This window comes from Syngnathus floridae, chromosome 2 (genome assembly GCF_059516105.1).
Source record: "Syngnathus floridae isolate MCC-2025c chromosome 2, RoL_Sflo_1.0, whole genome shotgun sequence".
Taxonomy (NCBI): Eukaryota; Metazoa; Chordata; class Actinopteri; order Syngnathiformes; family Syngnathidae; genus Syngnathus; species Syngnathus floridae.
Window position 1 is genome coordinate 7,683,740 of NC_142414.1, and position 17,153 is coordinate 7,700,892.

The following is a 17,153-nucleotide window of genomic DNA, read 5'->3' on the forward strand; positions in this document are numbered from 1 at the left end:
GGGGATTATTAATTTTGAAAATCTTTTTATTATATTAGTCAAATATCGGTGGACGAAATGAGTTTGTTCAAAATTTCAATGAATAGAAATTGAATTTGTCAGTTGCAGCAGTGTGTCAACTGAAGCAGTCTTGTGTGTGTGCGTGTGTGTGTGTGCGTGCATGCACAGCCTCATTAGCGAGACACCCTGTCCAACACATTGTGCTGCCCCTTTACTCACACACTAGCACAAATAGTACTCGTGCACGAGGGTGGACACGTAGAAGCTTCCATCCAAAGAATGTGTTCACCCTTTGTAGTCTTGTAGAAAGTACAAAATGAAAGCGTTAACAGAAAATGACGTTGCAAGACATCAAAGTCACATCGTGGGATGTGACTCGAGCAAATGTCTTTCAGTATCAACGACGAGAAATCTACTGTGCAAAAGTCGAAAATCCAATCGGACACGATTTTTAGGGCTGATCGTTTGCACTGTTTTTAGCGAGTGTCTGAATCGGATTCTGTTCAGACCCATCTGGGTCACATTTTGAGGTCACATGACTGCGACCAAATACTTTCATAAATAGACTTGTTTCAATGCCGACTTTCCAGCTTTGCTCTGTTTTGTGCCAATGCGTTTCCCGCTCTGTCCGAGGACTGCTGTTTTCAATTTCTTCCATTTTTTTACCCCTCCGCCCTTTCAAAACCGATTGATGTGTTTGCAGTTCAAGCCATTCAAATCGGATATGCAACTAACTCTCCAACGTGGCTTCAAGCCTTCTCGCAAAAATCAAATTCCGTGTTCTTTGGAGCCATCTGGTTCCAGTCTGGATGGGCTGCAAATGGGATTTAACCGGCAGTCCGAACAAGACCATAGTGGGGAGAAGATACAATAAACCTGGTTGCCATTCATGCAGCAGAATAAGTCATGCCAGTACACGTTAAGCAGGCCCACGTGTCACATTCAAAGTCGATTGGGGCAAGCTCACCATTCATACTTTTTCTGACGTTTTTTTTTTTTTGGTGGTGTGCCATGCATGAGATTTTTCAAAATGCAAAACCGGGAGTGCTCTGGCCCAACTTGGTCTAGACAAAAATAGTGTATTTTTCCCGTACGTGCGGCAAGGGAGCAGATCATCATTGCCAACAGAGGCAATATGCTCACAATTGGATTTTTAGAGCCTGTTAAAATATTACTGAGATGATGAATATTGAAATATGCGCATGTCTGCCTTTCCACTCCCTCTTCGCTCTGACTTCCTTTCAGTAATCTTCGTCGTGTTGACCTGATGCCTCATTGCTTTTTTTTTTTTTTTTTGGGAGGGGGGGAAGTCGGCTGCTGCACCATATGTCATATGTTTATGTCACCATAAACAAAACACAAAGTCAGTTAAGTCAAGGGAGGATAATGAAGTAGTCCCCCGCTTGAGTTGTTAGCCAGTTTAGTGATTCATTTCACGCGTTCGGATGTACCAAGTAAATCTTTGTCTTTTGTGCATACGCATCGTTTCGGTTCCGTGCAACTCCTCCGTGTAAACAAATAAAGTGGAGAAGCGGAGAACTTATTTATGGCCGCATTAGTCACGTTAGATTTCTCCTCTGCTACGGCCGCTTTGTCTGCACGCTTTCCGATACTAATTCTTCAAATCAACCGACCGCGGTAGCATTAAATAACGCCGCGCTTTTCATGCCTAACATTTAGAAATGGCGCTGCGTAAAATCAATCAATCGTTTGGAACGGTGGAGCTATCTGATGCGCGCGTTTTTTGTCCATCAATCGCTTGAAAAGGGGGCGGGGCCAACATGTATCGGTCATCAACTCTGACGGATGCGATGCCCCGGGAGGCTCCTCGCCACCGCATTTCCCGGGAGTGGCCCCGTTCCTCGCGCGTGTGTAACGTCGGTGCGATCAAAATACTCTCCTTTGCTCTGTGGACGAAAACGACCCACTCGCAAATCAATTTCCAAGTCGTTAAGGGAGGGATGAAATGGCGTTTGCCCGTGTGTAATCTGCGGCAAGTGTACACAGGAGGAAACACATCGTGTCTGCTTAAGTGGAAAATGAAATGAGCTCCAAGGCGCAATGTCGTGTGAAAAGCAATGCGCTTAATCATCAAGTCAGCGTTTGATAACTTCTATACGCACCAGATGTTTTGGGACAATAACGATTTTTTTTTGCCTGGCCTTTTAAAACCAACAAGACGTTTTAAAAGGTTGAACAAAAACATGTTTACAATACACCTGCATTATCAGATGGCATTGTATAAATGTAATTCATGAATTGGATGAAATATTGAATTATTGCCTGAAATTTGAAGTAGGCCATCAACAGCACATTTGGAGTATGAATTGCCTTCAAAAATGTCCTTGAATATTTTTTGCCTGTTATGAGCTTTTAGTTATGTCATCAGTCGAGCCATCCGCCATCTTTGATAGTTTTTCCGGCGTAAAATTAAATATGCAATCCAACACAAACATAACTCTTGTTGCTTTTGCTGTTCAATTGGTCACCTTCTACAAATACCATTGTTGTTGTTTTGTGTACCTCTAGCTTGCCTCACACAATTTATGTTCGTATTTATTGTGCGTTGTTCCACTTTATCTGCTGACAGGTTTGCGTTGCAAATGACAATCCGTTCTCACATGGGAAATAAAGATTCAATAGAATCAAATGAATAACTCGAGAGGACGCTTTTCATTTACTGGAGACACAAGTGAAGATGAAAGCAAGTGCGCACATGCACTAAGTGCGCATTTGTAAGCAGCGCATGCAAGAGGCACTGCGCTGTTCTATTAAGTTCTGATTACGGGGCTTGATGCAGAGTGGCGCTGTTTGGATTGAGTTGCACGGCCACTGCAATTCTCTCGATTAATAACAAGCCTCCACGTCCTCAAGCACGTTTATTAATCACAATTTGTCATCCGTCCAGCGCTCCACCCTCTGCGCGCTCCCTCCCATGCTTGAGCTGCGCTCACCTCCTTCGCCGACATTGCTTCCTCCAACTCGGAGATGGTTCAGCGGAGCGATGGATTCTCTCATTCCTTCGCCCTGATCTCAAGCTGCCGCACGTACTGCGCACTTACTGCGCAGATTAGTTTTACAGCAACATTTGCCTCAAACGCATGAGTTAAAAACTTCATCGTGTGTGATGGTAGCAAATCACGAGGTGTTCCCGGGCCATTCAAGTCCTTGCATCCCTTCAGCACGTTTGCTGTGGTTTGCAAATGACTTGGGTTGTGTAGACGCGAGTGTGATTCGTAATCGGGCGTGCTGCTGATCTCAGAAAGTTTTGCGCGATCATGACGCACTTTCAAAATGTCGACTTTTCAAACGACCTCTAAGTCGAAAGTAAGCACGGTACTTTGTGTTGTGGGTTTTTTTTTTCGGGGGATTTTCATGAGCAAATGTCACTCGCTGCGCTCATAGCAATCACAGGCCCGTCTGTCTCCTCGGGAGAGGGGGGCGCGTTTGAGACACAGCTTGAATAATTTAGCTGCTCTGCGCCAGCGTGCTTTGGGGTCGCAACCTTCTAAAGTGATGACAGAAAGATGTCGGCCGGTTCCCCCTTCTTGCTCCCTCCGCTCACTTCCATGACCACTTATTTGCCGTCCCCGATTGGGCGCGGACAAAGCAGAGAGCCGCGCGCGGGGGAGGGAAAATAATCGGTGTTGAATAAATGGTGTCATAAAACGGAACGCAAGCAAACAATGACTTTTGAGTTAAGTCCCCGTTTTGACGTGCGCGCGCACCCGCTGCACGGGGGATCCGACAAAAGGGAGGAATGACACGAAGCAGGAACAAGTACGGCAGAGAATACTCATGTCGAAAAGTGTATTAAGTCCGAAGACATGAAGGAGCCGTCCAAATCAATTTGCGCTCACACACGTTGTGATATGGAGACGTGCAAAGCAGAGGCGCAGTCATCAGACGCGTGCACGTGCACGCACGCTGCTCCTCTGACAGCAACAAGACGAGAATGAATGGACTAGCAGGTGTTGTGCTCGATTTGGTTCCCCCGTGAGATTTTGTTCCCCCTGCCGCGGGAGCGCGCACGCCCTGTTTGGAAAGCGAAAAACCGATGCCGTACGGCGTCGTACGGCGTCAGCACTATGTTGTTTTCAATAAAAACATGAAGAATTCACGTTTGCGTCAGTCAATTTTAATTTTTATAAAGGATTATTCTCATTTGATGTCTTTAAATTCATCCGCGTTCTGCCATTGAAGCATTCAAAGACCAGTCGTAAAGACGGAACACTCACTCACTTCACCAAAAAGCAACGATATAATTACGTGAGCTCTTTGCATAAACCTCGATGCAAAGAAACTCCTCCTTTTGGGTACCGTTACATGCTACAAGGAGTATATATTACAAAGGAGACTTTATTCTTAATTGTAATCATCATTCATCCATCCATTTTATTACTCAGGTATTTTCAAAGCAAATTAATATTGTTGCATTTATTAATTTGCTTTAAAATGACAGCGCAATATAATTAAAAGCTGACACTCTAGCAATGTCAAACGTGTTCATTTAAGAAAAAGCCACACACGTTTTGTGATCAAATCTTTTGAAGGAATGAGGTCGAAATACAAAAAGTCCTGCCTCGCTACAAAAACAGATATGCTCAAACCTCATTGAATAAAGTACATAAGCAGACAAGTATATTCACATATTAAATAAATAAAAGAAACATTTGAAGCATATAATTATACCTACACACCAAATCAATAAAGAAGACATAACTAGACATTTTTGATAAGTGGTGATGAGAAAGGTTTTTATAACTTTATGATCTGATATATATATTTCTGAGGACTTTGAAATAACAAATGACTTTTGATATATTGCCTAAATAGCTCAATGACCCTTAAGGAACTGTGGAATGCATGCCTGATGTTTTTTCTGTGAATCATGGACACGGCCAGAGTCGTCTTGACCGTTCAGTACTTGATTGTATCTTATGTTTTGACTAATGCTAGACGCCAGTTTTTGATTACTACTGAACGCTCTGCACAGAGGGAAATAGTTTGCCTAACAAAGAAAAGATACGGTTGAATGCGGTACGACAGTGTATGTCCAAGATTGGAGAAGAATGTTCACAGGAAGGTCACGTGGAGATAAAACCAGTGGGTGCCAGAAGGAGCCACCCGAGAACTCGGCCAAAGATGATCGCCAAGGCCGAGAGACGGGATGGAAGACAACAGCCCCCTCCACACACACACACCAACAGCCCCCCACCAACACACCGAATCGCCCATAACCAGCACCACTCCCATGGAAGCAGACTCTCCTTCGAACTTGCCCCATCCCGAAGACTCATCGCCCATCAATCCCAGCCCACAATGTGCTACTGAATATAAAACTGATCTAACAACCTTGGACTTTGCCTTTTCTGAATGGAGACTTTCCGCTCTTGAAGGGCCCAGCGCTGTATTGCACTTTCCTGAAAACAGAGCTTTTTGAACAAGAATTGTGATTGAACTCAACCAATCGGTCTAAGTCTAATTTCTGCTTCAGTGTCTTTGCATTTTCCTAAATCTGAAGAAATCAAACGAGCACGCAGTGAGTAAATTGAATAACAGGTGATTGGCAAAGGCTTTTGCCGTGAGGCGCAGATAACGCGCTCCCTAAATTGTGGACAGAATCCAACACTTTCATAACGACAATGATTTGAGTGAATTGATTTGAATGAATAATTGAGAAGAAATTTCAGTTCTGAAGGCTCCTTTTGTCCCAAGCAAAGTGAAAGGTGGTGGGATAAAAATTGTAACAGGAACGCTATAAAAAATGTCAAGGCGTGAATATTTGTGCCCCCTCCCATTTTGAGAACGGTGAGTCCTGGACATCGACTGGCTTTTTTTCTGTCTTCCTGGGGGTCTGCTCAGGTAGTGTGGCAAATTTGAACAGGTTCCCTCATTCCTGGCCCAAGTTACAGGGGGGGAACATATCCTCACGGGTGGCCCGTGAGGATATGTTCCCCCCCCTTATTTTGAGAACGGTGAGTCCTAGACTCCAGCTGTTTTTTTTCTGTCTTCCTGGGGGTCTGCTCAGGTAGTGTGGCAAATTTGAACAGGTTCCCTCATTCCTAGCCTAAGTTACAGGGGGGGAACATATCCTCACGGGTGGCCCGTGAGGATATGTTCCCCCCCCTTATTTTGAGAACGGTGAGTCCTAGACTCCAGCTGTTTTTTTTCTGTCTTCCTGGGGGTCTGCTCAGGTAGTGTGGCAAATTTGAACAGGTTCCCTCATTCCTAGCCCAAGTTACAGGGGGGGAACATATCCTCACGGGTGGCCCGTGAGGATATGTTCCCCCCCCTTATTTTGAGAACGGTGAGTCCTAAACTCCAGCTGTTTTTTTTCTGTCTTCCTGGGGGTCTGCTCAGGTAGTGTGGCAAATTTGAACAGGTTCCCTCATTCCTGGCCCAAGTTACAGGGGGGGAACAAATCCTCACGGGGCACCCGTGAGGATATGTTCCCCCCCCTTATTTTGAGAACGGTGAGTCCTAGACTCCAGCTGATTTTTTTCTGTCTTCCTGGGGGTCTGCTCAGGTAGTGTGGCAAATCTGAACAGGTTCCCTCATTCCTAGCCCAAGTTACAGGGGGGGAACATATCCTCAGCTGTTTTTTTTCTGATGATTTGTGCAGTGATACTGTTATTAATGCACTTTATCAACGTCTTTGGCCTTATTTGGGTCAAACAACTTTGTTTCTTTATCATATAACATACATAAAAATAATGACTTTAAACTTTATTAAGAAAAAAAAATATATTTTTTTAAATAATGAAATAAAAAAATAAAAAATATTAATAAAAAAAAAGCAAAATGGTCTTCAAGCAAGGTTCAAATATTTAGCATTTATTTTCTTTACATGCTGTACACAAAAAACAGCCTTTGGTTGAAGGCTCCCCGACACATAAAAGATGGAACCACCTGCAACACTCGTCACACTGAATCTGGTAAACAAAGAAAAAAGCAAGATCATACAATGCAGCACATTTACAATAATTTACAACGCATGTGTCATTCAATATATTTCTTAATATTAATAATTTATTTACATTTACACCGTTTTAAATGGGGGGGAACATATTCTCACAGGGCACCCGTGAGGATATGTTTCCCCCCCTGTAACTTGGGCTACAGACTCAAGGTCTGTCTGTATTAGTACTGTTTATTGAATTATATATTGCAAAATTATCAATGAAGTTAAGAAGTTAAATATCTTAATATTGTTGTCGGGCCAATTAGTGGACCAACAACTTTACTAAGACATTATAACTGGCATAACTCAATTGGCATTAATTTTGTTCTTTACACATTTTATTGAAATTATTGAAGTTGTCAAAGTTGTTTGACCCAAATAAGGCCAAAGACGTTGATAAAGTGCATTAATAACAGTATCACTGCACAAATCATCAGAAAAAAAACAGCTGAGGATATGTTTCCCCCCTGTAACTTGGGCTAGGAATGAGGGAACCTGTTCAGATTTGCCACACTACCTGAGCAGACCCCCAGGAAGACAGAAAAAAATCAGCTGGAGTCTAGGACTCACCGTTCTCAAAATAAGGGGGGGGAACATATCCTCACGGGGCACCCGTGAGGATTTGTTCCCCCCCTGTAACTTGGGCCAGGAATGAGGGAACCTGTTCAAATTTGCCACACTACCTGAGCAGACCCCCAGGAAGACAGAAAAAAATCAGCTGGAGTCTAGGACTCACCGTTCTCAAAATAAGGGGGGGGAACATATCCTCACGGGGCACCCGTGAGGATTTGTTCCCCCCCTGTAACTTGGGCCAGGAATGAGGGAACTTGTTCAAATTTGCCACACTACCTGAGCAGACCCCCAGGAAGACAGAAAAAAATCAGCTGGAGTCTAGGACTCACCGTTCTCAAAATAAGGGGGGGGAACATATCCTCACGGGGCACCCGTGAGGATTTGTTCCCCTCCTGTAACTTGGGCCAGGAATGAGGGAACTTGTTCAAATTTGCCACACTACCTGAGCAGACCCCCAGGAAGACAGAAAAAAAACAGCTGGAGTCTAGGACTCACCGTTCTCAAAATAAGGGGGGGGAACATATCCTCACGGGGCACCCGTGAGGATTTGTTCCCCCCCTGTAACTTGGGCCAGGAATGAGGGAACTTGTTCAAATTTGCCACACTACCTGAGCAGACCCCCAGGAAGACAGAAAAAAATCAGCTGGAGTCTAGGACTCACCGTTCTCAAAATAAGGGGGGGGAACATATCCTCACGGGGCACCCGTGAGGATTTGTTCCCCCCCTGTAACTTGGGCCAGGAATGAGGGAACTTGTTCAAATTTGCCACACTACCTGAGCAGACCCCCAGGAAGACAGAAAAAAAACAGCTGGAGTCTAGGACTCACCGTTCTCAAAATAAGGGGGGGGAACATATCCTCACGGGCCACCCGTGAGGATATGTTCCCCCCCTGTAACTTGGGCCAGGAATGAGGGAACTTGTTCAAATTTGCCACACTACCTGAGCAGACCCCCAGGAAGACAGAAAAAAATCAGCTGGAGTCTAGGACTCACCGTTCTCAAAATAAGGGGGGGGAACATATCCTCACGGGGCACCCGTGAGGATTTGTTCCCCCCCTGTAACTTGGGCCAGGAATGAGGGAACTTGTTCAAATTTGCCACACTACCTGAGCAGACCCCCAGGAAGACAGAAAAAAAACAGCTGGAGTCTAGGACTCACCGTTCTCAAAATAAGGGGGGGGAACATATCCTCACGGGGCACCCGTGAGGATTTGTTCCCCCCCTGTAACTTGGGCCAGGAATGAGGGAACTTGTTCAAATTTGCCACACTACCTGAGCAGACCCCCAGGAAGACAGAAAAAAAACAGCTGGAGTCTAGGACTCACCGTTCTCAAAATAAGGGGGGGGAACATATCCTCACGGGGCACCCGTGAGGATTTGTTCCCCCCCTGTAACTTGGGCCAGGAATGAGGGAACTTGTTCAAATTTGCCACACTACCTGAGCAGACCCCCAGGAAGACAGAAAAAAAACAGCTGGAGTCTAGGACTCACCGTTCTCAAAATAAGGGGGGGGAACATATCCTCACGGGGCACCCGTGAGGATTTGTTCCCCCCCTGTAACTTGGGCCAGGAATGAGGGAACTTGTTCAAATTTGCCACACTACCTGAGCAGACCCCCAGGAAGACAGAAAAAAAACAGCTGGAGTCTAGGACTCACCGTTCTCAAAATAAGGGGGGGGAACATATCCTCACGGGGCACCCGTGAGGATTTGTTCCCCCCCTGTAACTTGGGCCAGGAATGAGGGAACCTGTTCAAATTTGCCACACTACCTGAACAGACCCCCAGGAAGACAGAAAAAAATCAGCTGGAGTCTAGGACTCACCGTTCTCAAAATAAGGGGGGGGGACATATCCTCACGGGGCACCCGTGAGGATTTGTTCCCCCCCTGTAACTTGGGCCAGGAATGAGGGAACTTGTTCAAATTTGCCACACTACCTGAGCAGACCCCCAGGAAGACAGAAAAAAAGCCAGTCGATGTCCAGGACTCACCGTTCTCAAAATGGGAGGGGGGCACAAATATTCACGGCTTGACATTTTTTATAGCGTTCCTGTTACAATTTTTATCCCACCACCTTTCACTTTGCTTGGGACAAAAGGAGCCTTCAGAACTGAAATGTCTTCTCAATTATTCATTCAAATCAATTCACTCAAATCATTGTCGTTATGAAAGATTTGATCACAATCTTGGCTTTTTCTTAAACTAACACGTTTGACATTGCTAGAGTGTCAGCTTTTAATTATATTGCGCTGTCATTTTAAAGCAAATTAATAAATGCAACAATATTAATTTGCTTTGAAAATACCTGAGTAATAAAATGGATGGATGAATGATGATTACAATTAAGAATAAAGTCTCCTTTGTAATATATACTCCTTGTAGCATGTAACGGTACCCAAAAGGAGGAGTTTCTTTGCATCGAGGTTTATGCAAAGAGCTCACGTAATTATATCCTTGCTTTTTGGTGAAGTGAGTGAGTGTTCCGTCTTTACGACTGGTCTTTGAATGCACCCCGCTTCAATGGCAGAACGCGGATGAATTTAAAGACATCAAATGACAATAATCCCTTATAAAAATTAAAATTGACTGACGCAAACGTGAGTTCTTCATGTTTTTATTGAAAACAACATAGTGCTGACGCCGTACGACGCCGTACGGCATCGGTTTTTCGCTTTCCAAACAAGCTGTGCGCGCTCCCGCGGCAGGGGGAACAAAATCTCACGGGGGAACCAAATCGAGCACAACACCGGCGATGAGACGCCGGTTGCCATGGCAACCAGATTGTGTCAGTCGGGATCAAGTGAGCCGATCTCCAGGAGACTCTATGGCTGATGAGGTTTTGTTGAACTAGTTGTACATCCAAGATTCAAAGAGACTGTGGTCTGGTCTGGTCTGGTCTGGTCTGGACTGGTCTGGTCTGGTCTGGTCTGGTCTGGTCTGATCTGGTGGTCCCATTGTGTCTACTCTTGTGTTTGCTAGAATACAGTAATCCCTCGTTGATCGCGGATAATTGGTTCCAAAAACCACCCACAATAAGTGAAATCCGCGAAGTACGGTCACCAACAAGATGCACTGGGCAGGCTAACGAGTTAGCGGAAAGATGCTAATTAGCGATTCTAAAGGAATGTAAACGAACATTTGGAGCAATACTACATTGTCCCAAAGGTTAGACACGTGTTTCCTCAATTTAGAAGTTTTATTTTGACTTTTAAAAGTTTTTTTAATTTGGAAAAAAATTCGCGATGTGGTTAAGCCGCGATAAACGAAACGCGAAGTAGCGAGGGATCACTGTATTTAATGCGCGACGCCATGTTGGAAACGGATTACATCACGTCATTGACACGGCCGGAAACCGAGTTGGCTCTGTTCACACCTGAAAATATCGGCATTACGAAAGCTGCTACGAGTTAGCGCGTTGTCGTGAATCATGGGAATGCGTGACCAGAGCGCCCAAGGGAGGACATGAAAGATCCCTGTGAGTTATAGAGTGTGATTGTTTGGTGAGTTATGGTCGCCGGCCGTCCACACCGCCACGATAAATAGTGCTGAGTGAGAATTACACTTTCTCATTTCCTGCTTGTCTATTTATCTACCTTTGACTTGGCGCACCACCCTTTCTCATCTCTCTCTGCCTACTTTGACCTTGTGCTGGGAGTGACTCCTCGGGCTTGTCCTAGAAAGACCTCCACAGAAGACAACAATGGCGTCGTTCCTCCCAGGTATGGCTGTTCATCTCGCAGTGAGCGAGTGTGATTCGGACAAGCCCACGGCAAACAGGCACATCTAACCTGATCATGAGTCAGAGCAAATGAGGTTACGGTGAAAGCTTCCACATATTGAGGTGAGGAGCCTGACGGAGACACAAGCAGATGGGAGCAAATGAAACGCCCACCAAAGGAGTGTCCATCCGGCGAGCAAAACAGACGTGTCGAATATGAAAACAAGATCCAATGTGTGAGTGATGTCCTCAACATGTCAGTGTAGGACATTTTTGTCGTTTGCTTTTCGCATGACAGGATCATCTTTATAGCCATCTTGAAATTCAAGGCACCTTTCTACTTTGGTGTGTCATTTTCTACTTTTTATCCAGAGCAAGTGGAAACACGGGCTGCAATCAAGTTTGGCCCAAACTTTTTTTTCCCCGCACTCTTCATTATTACTTGACGTTCCTTGAGGGCTTTGTTTTATACCGCAAACACCGGGAGACGCATTCCTTCAATTCCTCCTGACATTCTCTGTTGCATAATGTTTCTGACTGACTGATCAGGTATCGGAGATGGAGTTCTTTGTGTAAATGCAGTCTGAATAATTCATACAGGACTGAAGTGGGGGTAGGGGGGCATTTTAGAAATCATCCCGCCAGGCCCCTGATCATGAATAATTGATGTGAGGTGATTCAAGTTTCTCCTCGGCAAGTGCCACATCTGTGTTTAGCGCCTCTTTTCTTCTCTTTTTTTTTCAAGCATCGGCGTATGATTGCATCATATTCCCACACATGAATGGGATACGTTGGAAATGGCCTGTGTTGTGATTATTTTTGTGAAATGGTGCGTGTGCCCATTCTTTCATGTAAAACAAAACGAAAAAATCAGGTGTACACATGGGTATTCACAGAACTGAATGAAATTTATGCTAATCACGTTTGACAAATACTGTACAATCCTAAACTGAAGTGTGATTTTGAGGTATCGGTATGGAGTCCAGTTTGTCCTCAGCTAGCAGAAGCGATGAGCAATTAGCCGTGGGATCCTTTTGGAACGGCGGCAGACCCGTCCCGATTTGGGCTTATCGCTCCTGGCTCTGTCTTCGCATCTGCGCGTCAGATAATGTTCAGACACCAGGATGGCTTTTCTTCACTCTTAACCTTCAAAGTCGGCAGAGGATCGCATCTTTGATCGGAAGGCGAGGAGCGAAACGTCTGACAGAGTCGAACGCGACGGGAGGGAAGAGTGACAGCTCACGACATGACTACGAGCCGTGACCTTTCCCGTGTGCTCGGGCATGACGAGGCGGGCTCAAGGTGACAGCGTTACTTGGGAAGAAGACAACAACAAGCCTTTGTTTGTTTGGGATTTAGCAGTCATGCTGGAGATTAGAAAGACAATCGTGCTGGCATTGTGGCAGACGACAATTTGAGATGTAATTACGTACAAATGCTAAATTGTTGCAGTACTTAAGTAGATTTTTTTTGGGTCTCTGTACCTAATTTTTATTATCATTCATCTTTTTAAAATATTTGTTTTTACAAGTCACAGAATTCAAAACTAGTTATTCATCAGTTTGCGTTGTAGCCGTTGACATTCAAAATGGCCGTCCGAAGGTAACTACGACTACGATGTGGTTCACGACAAAAATGAGTTTGACACCCTATATAGGGTCATACCTCTTCAGAAAGCATATGTTCATGTAAATATTGTTATATTATCTGCCTAAATGTGTTTAAATATCTTTTGTTTCACCATCGCATCGCTGCTACGTTAGCCTGTCGTTTTGCTACGTTAGCCTGGCGTTTGCTAGCATTAAGCTCAACGGCTAAGGCTGACAAATGTGTATTTAATAGCAATATTGCTCCTAAAAACAATACAAAACGACAAGACCTTTTTGTGCCCGTGCTGCTCAACGATGGCACGCTATTTTGTCAGGATTAGAAATGCGACATTGCTCCTGTTGAGCTGCTCCTTGTGGGAAATTGGACGAATGGTGCGTCCATTTCGGTTCCCGATGAAGGTTTTCAAGGGGCCGAGCGCTCTGAGCATCCTGTCAGCTCAGAGCGGCCATGAGAAGGACGGGAGGCGGGGGCCCCCGCTAGCATCACACGTGGCTGGTCAGGACCTCGCTAGCAGAGCAACTTGTCTAAGCCCACCGGCCGGCGGCATCCGGAGAGCCTTTGGAAGAAACGAGAGGAATACTAAGAGAGCGGGCATAGATTTTCTGCTACGTGGTGGAGGCTGTTTGAGGGTGCCGGGGTTGACTGGCCACGTCACCCCCCCCCCCCCTCCTACCTCCCTTTCCTCCCCCCTCTCATCCGCCTGACTCTGGAGGGAGCGTCTGTTTGTCAGCCAGCCAGTGGAGCATCGCCCTCCCACACAACCTCAACCTGCTTCTTTCCTGTCCTTCCTTTCTTCTCCGTTTCACTCCGTCCTTCTTTACTCTGCTCGACTTTTTTGTATGAGAGCCAACAGATGAAGTCAATGTTGAGCAGCTAATATATTAGCTGTGAGCAGCTACGATGCTAAAAAAGCACCGTCAGTTACTTTCAGTTTTTCCTTCATTGGCTATTATTGCAATGATAAAATTTTTGATGAAATAATTCAATCCAGTACCGATACACGCCCAAACCTAAATTTTGTCTTTCAAAACTAAATTGAAGTGAATTTGAGTGTATGATCCATTCATCAAATTTCCCCTTCTTTGACCTCCCCGGCGTTTTTATGTCTCGCTGCCTCCTTTGCAGCTCCGACCGCCGATTACAGCGATGGCGTCGGCGGGCTCTATTGATTTCTGTCATTGTGCGATGACAACTTTGGTCTCAGTCGGCCGCGTTTGTGTCTGACTCAGTGCTTTTGGCCAAGGGGAGCGAGACAACATTCAGAGAAGAGAGACGATGGTTATCTGTGACACACATCCATTTAACTCGACTCTCTCTTTCTGGACGGCGCCATTGTTTGGCTTTGGGAAAGCGCCACGAGGCGACCGCTGTGAATTGCGATGAATACGAGAAAGACAGACGTGAGTCGAAGGAAGTGGAGGAAGCGTCTGGTGACACGATCGATGGCGCCCGCAGGTGTGGCCGCTGGATCAAAACCGGCCCACAATCAGCAGCGACAATAAAAGGTGTTGGCAACTCGACGCCATCGCAAACCCAAAATTTGGAGTGAAGAATTGGACTTGACATCTTTCTTGCACCCTTGTTTTGGAGTGTGGAGTCTCTTTCGCTTAGCTCGTGCTCGCTTATTGTTTCAGGCAGGTGGGACAAAAGCACGTGTCGCTCGATATTACCACACGCGTCTGTCTCGGCATCAACTTTGTTTTGTCCGCAGTTTGAACTACGGCCAAACCTAATTTGCATCCTTTGACGATATGTGTTTCTTAATTCACTTGACCTGTTTGAAGATAATATCTGAAGACGTAGAAAGACTGAAAACCGGCACAGTCGCGGTTAGCTAGCTAGCAATGGCGTATACTAGCTAGCTAGCAATGCCGTTAGCTAGCTAGCAATGCATCTGCGGTTCTCGTGTAGATTGCCAGGCCTTGTGAAAGCAGCAAACAAACGCCCATCGTTGCCTGAAGCTGTTTATCCGTCCACCTTTCAGTGGCTTGTCACTTTTCATTGATTTCAACTGTTTGACCCGCGTCTTCTCTTGAAGGATGCGTGTGGATTCCTGCCGCTCGGCTTCCGCGTTTTCTCCTCAACACGCCACGGTTCCAAACGCGATGGTCAAGGTGATGTCGTTTGCGCTAAATGACCTCGCAGATATCTAAGGATTTTTTTAAACTCATTTAGTGCCATTGACGGTTATAGACGTCAAGATTGGAGATAAGCAGTAGACTTCCAACATAAGATCCTTCTCCTCCTATCTTGGCGGTCTTATTTCTCTACAGCTGGGTTGAGGTAGAAGAACGTGAAGAGGGGGTGTGTGCTGTCCGCTTGTCCCACGATGTTTGTGTCCATCACGTGTCAGCTTTCACGTTGTGTTTGTCTGAGGGTCCAGCTCCAACATCTCCATTTTCTCACTGGAGATCCACGTCCCTCAGAGGCAGGAGATGCTTTCTCGTCTCTCTAGCTACGTTTCATGTCAGCTCAGCAACGACGGACCCGGCGTTCACCTCGGTGTCGCGGGCTCCTCAGTGGACGGTTCCCGCCCCTCCATGACCCCCACCCGGCTGCTTGACGGGCAGCTGTCGGTGGTCATAAAGCAGGAGAAGACACAGACTGGACTTTGGGTAAACATCAATGGCTACTTTCCTTACACTTTTGAAGTGGCAACTTCTGTGCTCTAGCCAGGGGAAAACAACTTTTTAACAGATTGTCAATAGCAATCAGAACATGGGCCAATATTTGAATTAATAACCGCAGAACGAAATGGAACTATTGGTTTTAAGAAGATGAGCCAGAAAACTGCAAAAAAGAAGAAAAATTGCAAAATTAATGTTGTTAAATCAATCAGGCTATCAAAAACTTTATGAATAAATTTGGGGAAATTATTATTTATGATATCTTCTTCATAGCAATGCGCGGATTTAACATGAGTAATCTGATCGGACGCTTCGTAGTGTCTTTGTGTGACGTCACGACTCCGTTCCCGTTGCTTTTTTTATTTCACTTGCAGGTTGACCTGCTGACAAGTTAAAATCCTCAAAGTCTGGGGTCACCAATCCTGGTCCTCGGGTTCCGGTTTCCTGCATGTCTTGACGACCACATTGGTTATCCAGCTTCTGCAGACCTGGCCAATTATCGTTTTTTTTTTTTTTTTTTTCAGCAATTAGCTGATAGTAGCCATAGACAAATGTGTTTTGATCCACGTTGTGTTCTTGCTCTGGTGGAAAGAAACCTTTGAAGCTAATGTGTAAATACTTTGTGTGGTTACCACGGGAAAGCAAACGTCAGTCACGGGGGCTGGAAACAGGCCAGAGGCTGATGAAGACAAATGTGCAAACACACGTTGGCAGAATTGCTTTTTGGTGGAGTGTGATCGGCTACACTCAGCAGGGCGGAACCGCCGGTTGTGATTTATGGTTTTTTTAGGAGCTGCCCGTGGACCACCGGTGTCTGCTGCCTCCCTTGACTTCCATTACCATGGGCATCCATTAGAATGGCTCCTCCCGCTGCCTGGCCTCAGTAGGGGGGGAGGGCAGACGAATAAGAGCAGACAGGAGGGAGATAGGCTTCTTATTCAAACGTCAACGCCCGGCCTTGACAAAAAGCATGATATCAAGGAAAAGAGGAGGCGAAAAAGACACCGCAGATGATATGATAAAGGTCAAAAAGGAACCATTGGAAAAGGTTGTGAGGGCTGCGAAGAATAAGGACGCAGAAGGCTTTCTTCTCATAGGTCAAGCTTGACTTCATCGCAATGGATGCAATCAAGAAGAAAAAAAGAATAGAAGAAAAAGTTGTCTTACTCCTGTTGTAAACGCAAGAGTGAGAAATTGATTTTTAACCCGGGAGTTTTTCAGAACTTATTCCACTTACGCGTAGCTTGACAGCTAAATGCCGCTGCTAAATTTTCATTCAACCGCAATTGGCAGTACGCAGGAAAATGGCCGCCCCCCGAGATGAATTTAAAAAATGGGGAAGGGGGGTGGGGACTTTTACGGCTTCATTCATATTCCACGAGCACAAAATCAATCAGAACACAGTGCGTAGACAAGAGAGGACACAAAGAACGTATTGCTGTCAAGAAAAAGAATGACATGACTTCCTTTTGAGAACAGTCGTTATGACTTTGACAGCTAGTACGTTTGTGAACTGTGAAAAAAAAATCCAGACAATCTAATGCAATATTTAAAAAAAAAACACCTTGCCGGAAGAAAAACTCTCGATCGGAGACAGAAAAAGCATCATGACAGATTCAACAAATGTGACTTGCCACAAATCAACAGAGGTGCGCGTTAGC